Here is an 18,264-nt window from a genome sequence, read left to right as displayed (position 1 = left end):
TCTGTGTGAACTTCGGCGAGCATCATTTACCTTGCTCGCCCGACTGCAGGATTTTACAGAAAGAGCGGGAAATCATCCAATACAAGACCCTGGACCGACTGACCTACACTGAGGCTAAGAGAAAATATGAGCGCCTACATCCTGTGGCTATGACCTCCTCATACTCAGCCACTACAAGAACAGTTCTCGCCCAATCAGTTCCGCGAATTCTAGTCGGCTCTCAGAGCCAGAAGGCTACACCTGCCACCGTGATGGTGGGGACAATCCCCCCCCCCCCCCCCTGTTGCTCCCACACCACCTACCACGAGAGCACTGCCTCCCCCCCGCCAACCATTTGGGACACCAGTGTACACTTCCCAGCTGGAGAAGCGTAAGTCTTCTTCGGCCCCTCTCTCCAGGGAAGGAACCCTTGGCTCACTCCCTACCCAGGTTTCTGCTAGTGGGAAAGATGACGCTCGCCAGTGGCTGAAGTGCTCCAAAGGGGCTGGTCGTAGGGCTTCACAATCCTCCCCAGTCCCAGAGATTGAATCAGTGAAGTCCTCCCAGCCAGAGGAACCCAAGGAGAAGCGAGAAAGGTCCAAAAAGAAGATCCCTAAGACCAAAGAAATTGCGGTGGCACCCACATCACCGCTACCTGCAAGGTCTGCATCTGGGGATGAGGTGGAGATTCTGGCATCCACTGAGGACTTAGATTTCGCCGGACCCTCAGACCCTGAGGAGTAAACTGCTTCATTGAATGTTTCATGCCTTCCCAGTCTCACGATATCCTCCAGTGGAATTGCGGCGGCTTTTCCACAGCCTGGCTGAGCTACAGCAACAGCTTTACAACTGCTTTCTGCATTGCCTTCCAGGAAACCTGGTTTCAGGCAATGCGAACCCCTGCCTTCCGCGGCTATAAGGGATATTACAGGAACCGTAGTGACTATAATCGAGTGTCAGGTGGAGTTTGCGTTTATGTCCTAAACTCAGTCTGTAGTGCAATTGTGTCCTTTCAAACCCCTCTTGAAGCTGTGGCTGTCAGAATGAGGATAATACAGGAAATAACTGTCTGCAATGTATGTCTTCCTCTAGATGGTGCAGTACCCTTGCATGTATTAGCTGCACTGATTGATCAACTCCCTAAACCTTTCCTACTTTTGGGAGATTTTAACGCCCACAACCCCTTGTGGGGTGGCACCGTGCTTACTGGCCAAGGCAGAGATGTCGAAACTTTACTGTCTCAGTTCTACCTCTGCCTCTTAAATACTGGGGCTGCCCACATTTCAGTGTGGCCCATGGTAGTTACCCAGCCATTAATTTATCCATTTGCAAACCCAGGACTTCTCCCATCTATCTGCTGGAGAGCATATAACGACCTATGTGGTAGAGACCACTTCCCCATCTTCCTGTCACTTCCCCGGCGTCAAGCCCATGGATGCTTGCCCAGATGGGGTTTAAACAAAGCAGACTGGGAAGCTTTCAATTCTGCGGTCACAGTTCTCTCTCCCCCACATGGTAACATCGATGTGATGGTTGAGCAGGTGACTACAACAGTCGTTAATGCAGCGGAAAACGCTATCCCTCGATTTTTCGGGTGCACCCAGCGAAAGGGCCTTTGGTGGTCGCCAGAAGTCGCTGAAGCAATTATGGGGCATCGGCGAGCTCTACAATGGCATAAGTGGCACCCATCCCTGGAGCACCTCATAGCCTTTAAGCGGCTCCGTGCCCGCGTCCGCCAGCTTATCAAAAGATGGAAGCAGGAGTGTTGGGAGAGATACGTCTCGACCATTGGATGCCATACGTCACTTTCCCAAGTCTGGACGAATACCAGACGTCTTTTCGGGTACCAGATCCCAACAGGTGACTCTGGCATTTTCATCAATGGCGTGTTGTCTATCGATGCAAACGCGACTGACGAGCACTTTGCTGAGCACTATACTCGAGCTTTTGCATCGGGGAACTACCCCCAGCATTTCGCACCCTCAAACGGCGGATGGAAAGGTAAGTCGCCTCGTTCGCTACATGCCACAGTGAACCCTATAACGCCCCATTTACAGAGTGGGAGCTCCTCAGTGCCCTTGCACATAACCCCGACACAGCTCCTGGGGCAGATCGGATCCACAGTCAGTTGATTAAACATCTCTCATCTGACTACCAGCGACATTTCCTCGTCATCTTCAACTGGACCTGGTGCGATGGCGTCTTTCCATTGCAATGGCGGTAGAGCACCATCATTCTGGTGCTTAAATCCGGTAAAAACCCGCTTGATGCGGATAGCTATCGGCCCATCAGCCTCACCAACGTTCTTTGTCAGCTACTAGAATGTATGGTGTGTCGGCGGTTGTGTTGGATCCTGGAGTCACGTGGTCTACTGGCTCCATGTCAGGGCGGCTTCCGCCAGGGTCGCTCTACCACTGATAATCTTGTGTTCCTCGAGTCTGCCATCCGAACAGCATGTTCCAGACGCCAACACCTGGTTGCCGTCTTTTTTGGTTTACGAAAAGCATTTGACACCACCTGGTGACATCATATCCTTGCCACATTATACAAGTCGGGTCTTAGAGGCCTGTTCCCGATTTTTATCCAAAATTTCCCTTCGCTTCGTACTTTCAGTGTCCAAGTTGGTGCCTCCTATAGTTCGTCCCATATCCAGGAGAATGGCGTCCCGGGGTTCCGTATTGAGTGTATCTATTTTTAGTGGCCATTAGTGGTCTAGCAGCAGCTGTCCGTTTCACCGTGTCCGTATGCAGACGTCTTCTGCATTTCATAGTGCTCCACCAGTATTGGTGTTGCTGAGCGGCGCCTCCAGGGAGCCATCCACAAGGCGCAGTCATGGGCTCGAGCCCACGGTTTGCGGTTTTCAGCCACAAAGTCGTGTGTTATGCACTTCTGTCAGCGTCATACCGTTCATCTTGAACCAGAGCTTTACCTTAATGATGGTCCACTCACTGTAGTGGAGACATATCGATTCTTAGAACTGGTTTTCGACGCCCAATTGACTTGGCTTCCTCACCTCCTTCAGCTTAAGCGGAAGTGCTGGCAGCACCTCAATGCCCTCCGCTGCCTGAGCAACACCAACTGGGTTGGAGATCGCTCTACGCTGCTGCAGCTCTACAGAGCCCTTGTTCAATCCCGGCTCGACTAGGGAGTCTGGTTTATGGTTGGGCAGCACCCTCAGCATTGCGTTTACTCGACCCAGTGCACCACTGTGGTGTTCGCCTAGTGACAGGAGCTTTTAGAACGAGTCCAGTGACCGGCGACCTGGTGGAGGCCGGAGTTCCTCTATTGCTGGTTAGACGTGCGCAGTTGCTCTCCAGTTTGGTTGCACACGTTCGTAGTTCTCCTGCGCTTCCGAATTGCCGTCTCCTTTTCCTGCCCACAGCGGTTCATCTCCCGCATCGGCGGCCCAGGTCAGGGCTTACAATTGCACTTCGTGTGCGATCCCTTCTCTCCGATCTGGAGGTTCATTCATGAACACCTCCATGGTGTACACCTAGGCCGTGGCTTTGCCTGAACCTTTCACATGGCCCAAAGGATTCAGTTAACCCTGCGACTCTCCGCTGTCACTTCCTCTCTATTCTCTACATGTACTGGGGCCATGAAGTGGTTTACACCGATGGCTCGATGGCTGGTGGTCACGCTGGCTTTGCCTATGTTCATGGAGGACATATAGAACAGCACTCCTGCAGTGTTTTCACTGCAGAGCTGGCGGTCATGTCTGGTGCTCTTGAGCACATCCGCTCGTGCCCAGGCGATTCATTTCTCCTGTGTACTCACTCCATGAGCAGCCTACAAGCTATCGACCAGTGCTACCCTCGTCATCCTTTGGTAGCGACGATCCAGGAGTCAGTTTATGCCCTCAAACGGTCCAGTGGTTCAGTGGTGTTTGTCTGGACCCCAGGTCACGTCGGAATCCCTGGCAACGAACTTACCGAAAGGCTGGCCAAACAGGCTACGCAGAATCCGCTTATGGAGATCGACTTCTCTGAAACTGGCCTGCGTTCAGTATTTTGCCGCAAGATTTTGCGGCTTTGGGGGACGGAATGGCACAATCTCAGTACCCACAACAAGCTGTGTGCCATTAAGAAAACTACGAATGTGTGGAAGACCTCCGTGCGCGCCTTTCGCGGGGACTCTGTGGTTCTCCGTCGGCTCCGCATTGGCCATACGTGGCTGACGCATGGTTACCTCCTCCGTCGCGAGGACCCACCTCGGTGTCGCTGTGGCTCAAGAAAGACAGTCGTCCATCTCTTGCTGGTCTGCCCACTTTTAGCCGCTCTGCGGCGGACTTTTAAGCTTCACAGCACCCTACCTTCGGTGTCGGGCGACAATGCCTCAAAAGCAGCTTTAGTTTTGCGTTTTATTCGTGAGGGTGAGTTTTATCAATTGCTCTAAGTTTTAGCACATGTCCTTTGTTCCTGTGTGTCCCCCACCCTAGTGCTTTCAGGGTGGGGGTTTTAATGTGTTGCAGAGTGGCTGCCTTTTCCGTTTTATCCTCATGTTCAGCCAGCCATGGTAACTTGCTTTCTTGTTTTAACCTCTTCTACCGGTTTCTTGTGTCTTTGTGGTTTTCTTGTCCCCTTTTGTCCATTTAAGTTTTTGTTGCCCTTCAGTCGTTGTTTTGGTTTTTCCTTTCATTCCGTTTTGTGTTGTAAGTCTCATTGTCTTATTCTCAACCTTGTGGCATTGTTTCCTTCGTTAACAAGGGACCGATGACCTCGCAGTTTGGTCCATTCCCCCCCTCTTTTAAACCAACCGACCAACCTGAGTGAGAAAAATCTGTGAAACGGTCTGCACCTGCTCGTATGACTATATTTTGTAATAGGTTGGTTGGTTTTTGGGGGTTGAAGGGAACAGATTTGTAACAGGTATAAGCTGTATTATGTCTTCAGGTGCTCCTATCGTCGCACAAAAGAAAGGCGAATATGTCCTGAGTAGAGTTAGGTAAGTAAAGGAAGGGAACTAGCTTTCGACTTATCTGGTAGCTTCAAAGACAAATCAAATTATCTTAGTATAATCGCGGTTTTTTACTTGCTAGGATTACTACTCATGTGATGTACACTGAAGCGCCAAAGAAACTGCAGATGGATCCAATTCTCTGCAAATTTCTGTCTGTTCTTTCACCTCTCATCATACATGTAACTGGGGAGGGACGAGGGGTCGGGTCTACAAGATCTCAATGTGCTGGAGAACTAGGATTAATTCGTAAAATAGTGCGAATATGTCAAGATGTTTTGATTTAAATGTCTATGAACCTGCCGGATGAGTCGAAAAGCTAGTTCCCTCTTTTACATCCCTAACTATCCTCAGGACATTATCGCTCTTTTTTGTTCTGCGATAGGAGCATTTTTCATTCTGGTCTCCAGCCTTTACTCTACCATAATTTTGACATTACACCGTCATACCTTGGCAACCGATGTAGTTTTTGCTGACTCGTGCGACGACGGATCTTTCGAACCATGTTGCTTATACAGAGGCAACGGGTAAAGCTTTCACAAAACAACAGGACGACCATTAATGACATGTATATCTCAACTTTTTTATGAAATTTGAACAGATACGCGCAAGTTTGAAACATAGAAGTAGCGCGCGTAAAAAAAGAAAACACAAACAAAAAAACGTATTTTTTGTCCTTAAAATTCGAGTGAAGCTACATTTTCGTAAGCGAATTTTCAGTTTTATCGTAGGTAAGCATATTTTATTTATTTGATACACTTTCAACCGTTTCCGCCCATTCAGTTCACGTAATACCGAATTTTACCTGCTACATTTAGCTTCGCTTTAAACCAACGTTTCCCGATAACGGATGAAGATAATAGGATAAAGAAAATTCTTTCCGACCTAGCAACTTATCTACTTTCGTGCAAATTTTGAACCGGTTCGTACAAGTTCAAAGTACAGAGCCGGCCGGAGTGGTCGAGCGGTTCTAGGCGCTACAGTCTGGAACCGCGCGACCGCTACGGTCGCAGGTTCGAATCCTGCCTCGGGCATGGATGTGTGTGATGTCCTTAGGTTGGTTAGGTTTAAATAGTTCTAAGTTCTAGGGGACTGATGACCTCAGAAGTTAAGTCCCATAGTACTCAGAGCCATTTGAACCATTAAAGTACAGAAGTGACGCGCTTCAGAAACTTCACAGAAAGACGTGTTTTTCGCACGTAAAATCCAAACGAAGTAAGTTTTTTTAAAAAAAAAATTATTAAAACGTATCTTAGAGTAAAGTCTGATACACCGGTGGACCAAATTTGAAGCACCAGTCTCGTTCAGTCCGGAGTTATGTAAGGCTTACTGTTTTGGCTTGTAAAATCCGAACTGTGCACTTTTTAATGGTGCCATTGGCTGAGCGTTAATTTCAGACGAATTAAAATCTTTTGCAAAAGGAATTAATCGATTAGCATAATTCGCCTGGGCGCCAGAAATCGAGAACCAAGACCTTTCCCCCCATACCACGTTTCTGCATAGCCTTTCAGGTGTATTTGTTGCAGCGCTTCAGTGCTGTAACAATAACACTGAATTTGTTTGTTTGTGATCAACGTTGTTATGACATATGAACCCAAGTCACTCGCAAACCGTTCAGTGTTCCTTGTGCAATTGCACTGTCATCTAATTGCGGTGCGTTTCCAGTTTCCCCTTTTCCCCTCTCATCCCACTCAGCCAGCTGGCGTGACACTGGGGCAAGTGTGCAACCAGGGACAGAACTCAGTACTTGTGAAAGTGCACCGCATGCGTGCTGAATTCTTGGCCATCCTCTCCTAAGGGCCTCCATTAATGGCTAATGCTGGAGCTCCCAGTATGAGCAGTTATACCCTCTACGCTTGTCTGACCTTCGAGGGTGATCGTCACCAGTCCCTAAAGGCGAGACGTCTCGTATTGGCTCAGGTGTGCTTTCAGCAGTGGACAAACTTCAAATCTGTTTCTAAGGCATAAGGGGCGGCCGGTGCCCTCTTCCACACTCCACGCAGAGTATCGCATCTCCACCGAGGTCGCTTCGAAATTACGTGTTCAGAGCAAAATGTGCCATGTAAATTTTTTACATGCTTACGTATTAATTAAAATCTGTTACTATTGCCTGTCCTCTTAGCTTTTGCGTTTGTATTCGATGTATAAATAATTTGCTGTGACGTAATTATTCTGTATAGTGTCACCTTCATAACTATGCGGCCGAAAATCCATAGCATTTTTTTTTTACTTCTTGTCCGATGATACCAAAGTCTCCCGAGGTGAATCATCTCCTTTAGATCAATATATTTCTATCTAAAGGATGTCCTCATAAGAATTCACAATTTAATTTTTGAATAAAACATTTTAGTTAGTTAAAGAATTTAAACATTTTTTTTAAAACTCGTCAGCATACAATGTTGTGTGTTGCATACAATATCGCAGAAATGTCCGCCAAAACTTAGTTGACAAACTTGTACTCATTTTGCCAAATGTTATTAACACTTCCGCACATTTTTGGGTCGATTTCCAAACTGACTTTCGCAATTTGATCCTTTAACGCAGAAATCTTCTGTGTGAACACGTGACTTGACGCAATCCCACCATAAATAGTCACACGGTGTCAAGTCACAAAACCCTGGTGGCCATTACTTGTCTCCGTGGCGTGAGGCGGCACGACACGGAAATCTCTACTGCAAGAATTTGATGGTTCGCGCACGATGTGACAAGTGGCACTCTCTTCCTGGTGCCACCTGTTTCGAGATCCATCTCCTCCAGTCTGGGGCCAAAGAACTCATTTATCATGTTGTGACAACGTACGCCATTCACTGTCACTCGCTGGTCCGATGTAAGGAAGTGTATAATTGTCCTACTCAGTTCATGTTAAATAAATAAATTACCTGCGGAATTCTCGAAAACGTAAGGCCCGATCATGCCCGCCGGGTCTCAGTATGTGTCCTGTCAACCAATCCCTTCTTTTACTCAGGTGATGCCACTAACTCCCTATCCCCCCCCCCTCCCCCCCCCCAATTCACAAACTCTTCATTAGTTATCCAATCTACCCACCTAATTTGCAGCATTCTGCTACAACACTACTTTTCTAAAGCTTCTGTTCTCTTGTCGCCTCAACTGTTCGTCGTCGACGTTTCGCTTCCATACATTGCTACACTCTAGGAAAGATTTCGTAACATTTAAATTTATATTTGATGTTACCAAATTTCTCTTGTCGAGAAATTCTTTACTTGCTGTTGTCTCTGATTATATATCCTCTCTACTTTGGAAACCTGTCACTTACTTTTCTGCTCAAGTATAAATAAGCTACTACTTTGAGTGTTTCAATTCGTAATAATCGAAGTGCCTCAAGTGTCTGATTAAGTTCCACTACATTTCATTGCCCTTTTCAAAAACCTATTCATTTTATTCAACTGTTCTTCCAATTTCATTGCAATAACTGACAGAAGTACACTCCTGGAAATGGAAAAAAGAACACATTGATACCGGTGTGTCAGACCCACCATACTTGCTCCGGACACTGCGAGAGGGCTGTACAAGCAATGATCACACGCACGGCACAGCGGACACACCAGGAACCGCGGTGTTGGCCGTCGAATGGCGCTAGCTGCGCAGCATTTGTGCACCGCCGCCGTCAGTGTCAGCCAGTTTGCCGTGGCATACGGAGCTCCATCGCAGTCTTTAACACCGGTAGCATGCCGCGACAGCGTGGACGTGAACCGTATGTGCAGTTGACGGACTTTGAGCGAGGGCGTATAGTGGGCATGCGGGAGGCCGGGTGGACGTACCGCCGAATTGCTCAACACGTGGGGCGTGAGGTCTCCACAGTACATCGATGTTGTCGCCAGTGGTCGGCGGAAGGTGCACGTGCCCGTCGACCTGGGACCGGACCGCAGCGACGCACGGATGCACGCCAAGACCGTAGGATCCTACGCAGTGCCGTAGGGGACCGCACCGCCACTTCCCAGCAAATTAGGGACACTGTTGCTCCTGGGGTATCGGCGAGGACCATTCGCAACCGTCTCCATGAAGCTGGGCTACGGTCCCGCACACCGTTAGGCCGTCTTCCACTCACGCCCCAACATCGTGCAGCCCGCCTCCAGTGGTGTCGCGACAGGCGTGAATGGAGGGACGAATGGAGACGTGTCGTCTTCAGCGATGAGAGTCGCTTCTGCCTTGGTGCCAATGATGGTCGTACGCGTGTTTGGCGCCGTGCAGGTGAGCGCCACAATCAGGACTGCATACGACCGAGGCACACAGGGCCAACACCCGGCATCATGGTGTGGGGAGCGATCTCCTACACTGGCCGTACACCACTGGTGATCGTCGAGGGGACACTGAATAGTGCACGGTACATCCAAACCGTCATCGAACCCATCGTTCTACCATTCCTAGACCGGCAAGGGAACTTGCTGTTCCAACAGGACAATGCACGTCCGCATGTATCCCGTGCCACCCAACGTGCTCTAGAAGGTGTAAGTCAACTACCCTGGCCAGCAAGATCTCCGGATCTGTCCCCCATTGAGCATGTTTGGGACTGGATGAAGCGTCGTCTCACGCGGTATGCACGTCCAGCACGAACGCTGGTCCAACTGAGGCGCCAGGTGGAAATGGCATGGCAAGCCGTTCCACAGGACTACATCCAGCATCTCTACGATCGTCTCCATGGGAGAATAGCAGCCTGCATTGCTGCGAAAGGTGGATATACACTGTACTAGTGCCGACATTGTGCATGCTCTGTTGCCTGTGTCTATGTGCCTGTGGTTCTGTCAGTGTGATGATGTGATGTATCTGACCCCAGGAATGTGTCAATAAAGTTTCCCCTTCCTGGGACAATGAATTCACGGTGTTCTTATTTCAATTTCCAGGAGTGTATAATGTCATTGCAGACCTCGAAGTTTTAATTTCTGTTCCGTCAACATCAAGTCCATTTCCAACTTCTTCTTGGTTCCCTCCCAATTTACTCAATTTACAGGCTAAACAACATCGTGGATAGGCTTCAACTCTGTCTCACTCCCTTCTAAATTACTGGCACCATTTAGTGTCCTTTTACTCTTATAACTTCCGTACAAGTTGTAAACAAACTTTCGCTCCCTACGTTTTGTCCTGTTACCTTTAGAATTTCCAAGTATGTATTCCAGTCAACACTGTCAAAAACTTTTTGGTGATCTATAAATGCTAGAAACGTAGATCCGCCTTTCTGCAACCTATCGCGAATTCCTATATTTCTCCGGAATGCAAAATGATCTTCACTGATGTCGGCTTCTACCAGTCGTTCCATTCTCCTGTCAGTATTTTTGCAGCCATGTCTTATTAAACCGGTGTTCGGTAATACTCTCACCTTCAGCATCTGCCTGTTTTGGAATTAGAATTATTACATTGTTTTTTAAGTTTGAGGGTATGTTGCGGTCTTATAAATCTAGCATTCCAGGTGGAATAGTTTTGTCGTTGCTGGCTCTATTACGGACCTAAATAGTTCTGAGTGAATGTCCTACTCCAGCCGCTTTGTATCGACATGGGTCTTGCAGAGAGCACCGCCAAATTCAAGTCGCAGTATTGTATACACCATCTCATTACATCTACTTCCTCTTCTCGTGCCTACAATATTGTCTTCAAATTTGTTCCCCTGGCGTATCCCGTTGACAGCGTGGTCATTACAGACGGAGCACACGCTCAGATTACGAGAGGATGGGGAAGGAAATCGGCTGTGCCCTTTTCTAAGGAACCATCGCGGATTAGCCTGAAGCGATGTAGCGAATTCACGAAAAATCCGAAACTGGCTGCTCTGTCGGTGATTTGACCCGTCGTCACCCCGAATACGAGTCCAATGTGCTAACCACTGTGTCACCTCGCTCGGTTCCTCGTATAGACCAATATATTCCCCCCATCTTCCGGCCTTCCCTTCTTTACTTAGTATTGGCTTGCCATTTGAGTTGTTAATATTCAAACAGTTGCTTCTCTTTTCCCCAGAGGTCTCCTTCATTTTCCTACAGTCAGCATCTTGTTCCCTTAATCATCCATGATTTTACAGCTTAGTATTTCTTCTCTAGCCATTTCTGCTTTACCGTTTTGCACTCTCTATCAAACTCATATTTTAGTGTTTGTGTTCCTTCTTGCCTGCTTAATTTGATGGATTTTCATATTTTCTCCTGTCGTCTGTTAAATTCAGTGTCTCATGTCTTATACGAGGATTCCTACTAGAGCTTGTCTTTTTAAATATTTCGTTTCCTGATGGTTTCACTATTACATCTCTCAAAGCAACCCATTCGTCTTCCGTTGTATTCCTTTCCCTTGGTTCTAAATCGTTGTTGAAGGCTCTCTCTGAAACACTCATCAACCTCTCATTCTTTCAATTTATCCAGATCCCTTCTCTTTAATTTCCTACCTTTCTCTAGTTTACCCTGTTTTACTTTGTAGTTCATAAACAATAAATTATGATTAGTATCCACCTCAGCCTCTCGAAATGTTTTGCTGTTCAAAATCTGATTTCTAAACTATGTCTTATCATTATCTTATTTGTCTGAAGCGTTTGGTATCTCCAGGGCTCTTACACGTATAGAACTTTCTGTCATGATTTTCAACCAAAAATTAGCAATGACTAAATTATGTTCTGTGCAATGTTCTATCAAGCGCCTTCACCTTTCATCGTTTTCCCCGCCCATGTTCTCCTACTATTTTTCCTTCTTTTTCTACTACTAAATTCCAGTCCCGCAAGTTTCGACTTCCTCACCTATCTGAATAATTTATTTGATCTCATCATGCTATAATCAATCTCTTCCTCATCTGAGGAGCTAGTAGGATTATAAACTTGTACTACAGAGCCGGTTGTTTGCTTTGTACCTTTCTTGACTACGATGATACATTCACTGCACTGTTCATAGTAGCTTACCCACATTGTTATTTTCTTACTCGTTATTAGACCTACTCCTGCAATCCCCCTACCTGATTTTATTTTGATAAACCTGTGCTCACCCGGCTAGAACTGAGTGAATGTCCTACTCCACTGCCTCTCACTAATTCCCACTATGGCCAAATTCAACCTATCTGTTTCCCCCTTCTGTTTCTCTAACCTACCTACCTTCCTGATCTAACGTTCCGTGCTCCGATGCGTAGAATGCCTGTTTTGTTTCTTCTCATGACAACATGCTCCTGAGTAGTTTCCGCCCAGGATTTATCTTACCCCCGGAAGATTTCACACAAGCGGCAGCCATCATCAGTAAGCCATACATCAGAGCTGTATATCCTCGTGGAATTAAATATTTATAGTTCGTCCTTGCTTTCAGCCTCTTGCTTTACCAGTATAGCATGGTAATGTTGGCTAACAATAGAAGGCCAGATCGGTCAGTCAATCAGACAACAGCACTTGCTACTATTGAAAGGACTGCTGCCGCTCTTCAGCAAGCATATGTTAGTCTGGCTTCTCCACAAACACTTCCCTGATGTGGTTGCTAATACGATACCGCTTCTTGTATTGCAGATGCATGCAAGCCACCACACCTTGCGGTTCGTAGGTGTGGGGAAGGTGTATTACCATTTACTGAGGTAATATTTTCAGTGGACAGGTCGGTGCATCATCACTTTTACGTATTAACATCAATAAATTAACCACTATTCTCAAACTTTTCATTTACTTGTGGAATGGTAGATGACTTGGATACGTTTCACCAAAAATTGTACGCATTTTGAAAAATGTGTGTAAAAAACTTCCCCCTCACTTGTAATAAATTTTGACGATGACGACGAATTGATCGATTATAAAGCGATTCATTTTCATTAACTTCAATGTCTCTAGAAAACAGCTGAGCAATTGCAAACATTGTTAACCAATGGGAACGAAAATGACGCTCAGTTTAAATTTTGCATTCTTGTTGGGACACCCTGTATAACTATAAGTACCTGATGGTAACGTAGATTTGTAGATATTACTTCAGCGTTCCCGTGTGAATCTTTGGAGGCACAGAGGAATAATGTTCTTTTGCTCCTTTGTCTTTAACCTATCGTTTACAATAAGTTGCCTTTGTGATCTGATTGTTCACTTTTCGCTATTATGGACATTCCTCCAAATAACGTGCAAATTCAACTTCGATCACTTTCCCTCGATACGATTTCTCTTTTCGGTTCCCGTCATGTGCTGGTACACGTAAGCTATCGTTGATGGTATAACTCCTGGGCTTGGGACGTAGCTAAAATCGAGCATGTACCGTGTGATACGACCTTGAACGACGGAGATGTGGCTATGTTGACTGGAAGCAAGCTATTTTTTGTTCTCCAACCAGCCATTAATGGACAGATGGAAATTAAGTTCGCAATGAAACACGATTTCCATTGTACTTTTTGAAGATAGTGGAGGCATAGCAGTAACCGATCACTAATAACGGATGTTACCATGATTATGTATGTTTGTTGTGGTGGTCTTCAGTCGAAAGACTGGTTTGATGCAGCTCTCCATGCTGCTCTATACTGCGCAAATCTCTTCATCTACGAGTAACTACTGCAAACTGGATCGTTCTGAATCTGCTTAGTGTATTCATCACTTAGTCTCTCTCTACGACTTTTACCCTCCACGCTTTCCTCCAGTACTAAATTGGCGATCCCTTGATGCCTCGGAACGTGTCCTACCAACCGATCCCTTCTTCTAGTCAAGATGTGACACAAATTCCTCTTCTCCCCAGTTCTGTTCAGTACCTCCTCATTAGTCACGTGATCTACCCCTCTAATCTTCAGCATTCTTCTGTAACACCACATATCAAAAGCTTATATTCTCTTCCTGTCCAAACTATTTATCGTCCATGTTTCACTTCCATACGTGGCTACACTCCATAAAAATACTTTCAGGAAAGACTTCCTGACACCTAAACCTATACTCGATTTTAACAAATTCCTCTTCTTCAGAAATTTTTTCTCGCCATCGCCGGGCTACGTTTTATACCCTTTCTACTTCGATCACCCTCAGTTATTTTGCTGCCCAAATAGCAAAACTCCTTTACTACTTTACGTGTCTCAGCTTCTAATCTTATTCCCTTAGCATCACCTAACTTAATTCGACTACATTCCATTATTCTCGTTTTGCTTTTGTTGATGTTCATATTATATACTCCTTTCAAGACACTGTCCATTCCGTTCAACTGTTCTTTCAAGTCCTTTGCTGTCTCTGACAGAATTACAATGTCATCGGTGAACCCTAAAGTTTTTATTTCTTCTCCATGGTTCTTAATACCTACTCCAAATTTTTCTTTTGTTTCCTTTACTGCTTGCTCAATATACAGATTGAATTACATCGGGCATAGGCTACAACCCTGTCTCACTCCCTTCCCAACCACTGCTTCCCTTTCGTGCCCCTGAACTCTTGTAACTGCCGTCTGGTTTCTGTACAAATTGTAAATAGCCTTTCGCTCCCTGTATTTTACCCCTGCCACCTTCAGAATTTGAAAGAGAGTATTCCAGTCAACATTGTCAAAAGCTTTCTCTGTGTCTATAAATGCTATAAACGTAGGTTTTCCTTCCTTAACCTAGCTTCTAAGATAATTCATATGGTCAATATTGCCTCGAGTGTTCCTACGTTTCTACCGAATGCAAACTCATCCTCCCCGAGGCGTCTTCTACCAGTTTTTCCACTCGTCCTTAAAGAATTCATGTTAGTACTTTGCAGCCGTGACTTATTAAACTGAGAGTTCGGTAATTTTCACACCTGTCAACACCTGCTTTCTTTGGAATTGGAATTATTATATTCTTCTTGAAGTCTAAGGGTGTTTCGGCTGTCTCAACATCTTGCCCACCAAATGGAAGTGTTTGGTCAAGGCTGGCTCTCCAAAGCTGTCAGTAGTTATAACGGAATGTTGTCCACTCTCGGGGCCTCGTTTCTACTTAGGTCTTTCAGTGCCCTGTCGAACTGTTATATGTATGTGTATTATGTATAATAGAAACGTAAGCGATTGTGAAGTTACAGTCAGCCATGTTGTTCCATGGACAGAATTTTTTTTCCAAGATTAAAATAATTTTCCAATTCTGGCTTATGATACTGAAATGCAGACGCCTATATGACAGCTTGTTCTCTTTTGGGGACACTTTCAGTGAGGTATCTTAATGTCTGTGAGGAAAGGCAGTCCATTCTTCCTCAAGAGATGAAACCAGAGAAGGTATTGATACTGGAAGCGGATCAGGAGCGAAGTCGACATCCTAAATCATCCCAAAGGTGTTCCATTGGGTTCATGTCGGAACTGCGGACAGACCAGTCCATTTCAGGAATGTTATTGCCCACAAACCATTGCCTCACAAAAAATGGTTCAAATGGCTCTGAGCACTATGGGACTTAACATCTGAGGTCATCAGTCCCCTAGAACTTAGAACTACCTAAACCTAGCTAACTTAAGGACATCACACACATCCATGCCCGAGGCAGGATTCGAAGCTGTGACCGTAGCGGTCGCGCGGTTCCCGACTGAAGCGCCTACAACCGCTCGGCCACACTGGCCGGCATTGCCTCACAAATGCTGCATTGTTCCAGAGAGTATTGTCATTCTGTCATGGTCTTCGAACTGTTCCTCAAGTATGTGATGTAGAAGATTATGTAAAACATGTTCATGTCTCTATACGTTTAGCGTTTTGTTAAGCGCAATAAGGGGACCACACCCTAGCCACGAAGAACAACTCCGTACCGTAACAAAACCTCGTCAGTACTTCATAGTTAAACTATACATGATGGCAGGTAACGTTCACTGGGACTTCGTCTAATCCAAACCCCTCCACCGGACTGACAAGAGTAAGCGTGATTCGTCACTCCAAATCGCTCGTTCCCAGTCATCCGCTGCTCAGCGGCTTCGCACTTTGCATTTCATCAAGCATCGCTTAGCACTGAATACAGAAACGCGTGGCTTCTGAAATTCTGCTAGACCATTGCATTCTACAGGGTGTCTCAAAAAGAATCATCCGATTAAAAAAAACCGTAACTATTATGTTATTTGAGATAAGTGCGTGAACAACGAACAGTTGGAAAGAGCAAAATCTCGCGTTTTACATAGTTCCCGCTAGCTAGCAGCAGTGTGCGCCCATTTCAATTCTAGTAAAAATGATGTCGGGACAACAGAGAGCGTTTTGTGTTCTACTTTTTTAGCAGTGCGGGTCAGCAGTAACTGTTCAGCGTGAGTTCCGTGCTAGGTATGGTGTGGATCCTCCTACAGCAGAGAGCTGGCGTGAACAATTCCGAGGATCAGGTTGTTTGTGTAAAGGCAAATCGCTGGGCCGTCCCCGAGACGTCAAACGCATCCGCCATGGTTTCACAAGGAGTCCGCAGAGATACGTTCGCCGTGCAGCTCGACAGCTCAACATGCCCCCGATGTTCGTCTGGCGTTTGTTGCGTCGACGTTTACACACGAAACCACACAAAATTCAGCACTGCAGGCTCCTCGTGAAGGCCACAAACAACAATGTATGGAATTCTGTAATTTCGTTCATGACAGGATGTAGGATGACAGTTTTCTTCCACGCTTGGTGTTTAGTGACGAGGCAACATTCCATTTAAATCGAAAGGTGAACCGTCATAATGTGAATACATCGGGTACAGAACAAACACATGAGAGGGACTCTCCAAAAATTAATGTTTTTTGTGCAGTTTCACAGGAAAAGGTGTATGGTCCATTTTTCTTTGCCGAGAACACTGTTACAGGAAGTTCGTATCTCGATATGCTTGAGAACTTCATTTTCCTGCAGTTGGAGACTAATTCAAACGACTTCATTTGCCAACAGGATGGAGCACCGCCACACTGGCATCTGGACGTGCCGGGATTTTTAAAATGAAGGATTATTGAACGATGGATGGTCGCACTGGACCACATGATTCAGCCTTACATTACTGGCCTCCAAGGTCACCGGACCTGACTGAATTGATTATTTCTTCTGGGGGTTTATAAAAGACTGGTTATGAACCAACAACAATGAATGACCTGAGACATCGCGTAACAGCAGCTGTGGAAACTCTGTTTTTTGTGCCTCTGTTACTAACAACAGTGAATGAACTCAGACATCGCATAACAGCAGCTGTGGAAGCTGTAACTCAAGACGTGGCCGCTGCACTGTGGGAACAGTTTGAATATCGTATTAACATATACCGTGCATCTCAAGGGGGGCGTATTGAACACCTATGAAAAGGTACGAAAAACACTTTTGAGTTTCCCGTTCATCAAAAAACAGAAATTATTATGTACGTTCATTAGTTTCAGAAATATAGACGTGCCATATCGGATGATTCTTTTTGATACATCCTGTAGTATTCTTGACTTCATATGCACAGTCGTTGTGCTAGCTGGAATTCTGGTAGCGCTTTGAATTAACGGGTGCCTACTTCCGCTGACTTCATGCGATTTTTTACAACGACTCTCCGCAACGGTCCCTGTCTGTCACTACATGTCATGTGCCTGACTTTGTTCAGCTGATGTTGTTCCTTCGCGTTTCCACTTCACAGTCACATGACCAGCAGTCGATTAGGGCACAAAAAAATGGTTCAAATGGCTCTGAGCACTATGGGACTCAACATCTTAGGTCATCAGTCCCCTAGAACTTAGAACTGCTTGAACCTAACTAACCTAAGGACATCACACACATCCATGCCCGAGGCAGGATTCGAACCTGCGACCGTAGCGGTCGCGCGGTTCCAGACTGAAGCGCCTAGAACCGCTCGATCATACCGGCCGGCGATTAGGGCACAACTTAAAAGACTGAAATATCCCTGATTGATGCATTAATCAGGTGACATCCAGTGACTAGTCCACGATCGAAGTTACTGAGCTCTCCAGACCAATCTGTTCTGCTGTGACTGCATCCCTAGTGACTACGCAATACTCTTCGACTCATTTTATACAGGTGGGTACGCCTCTAGTGGTCAGTTTCGCATTACATAGTCTGTCCGAATACTTTTGATGGAATAGTGAATGTTTATTTTCAGTATTGGTAAAGTTATAGCCTAATAAAACCGTCCAAAGCAGTACAAAAGGCAGGTGTGACAAAGCACCGCGGGCCCGCCTCAACGCTCTAGATACTCGAAGGGGCGAATGCACAGCTACTTGGCACCCACTTACTTGCCACCAAAGTTTTATAACTAAAGGCCGAGGTCAGCAGTTAACAGTCCGTATTACGCAGGAGGGAATCTGCGATAACACTCGCACGGACCCAAGAATTTCATTTCCTCATTTCCGACCTCATTCGTGTGGCCGTCCGGTTTTTGTAAGCTCCCCTCTCCCGAGCCCTCGCGAGATCCCGCTGTCCAGTGGCCGCGTTGGCACCGCTCTGGAATTCGGAAAACAATGCTGCCACTCGTCATGGGCGTCAGACGGGACAAATGATTCC

The sequence above is a fragment of the Schistocerca serialis genome, chromosome 5, assembly GCF_023864345.2.
Source record: "Schistocerca serialis cubense isolate TAMUIC-IGC-003099 chromosome 5, iqSchSeri2.2, whole genome shotgun sequence".
NCBI lineage: Eukaryota > Metazoa > Arthropoda > Insecta > Orthoptera > Acrididae > Schistocerca > Schistocerca serialis.
This window is presented reverse-complemented; position numbering follows the sequence as displayed.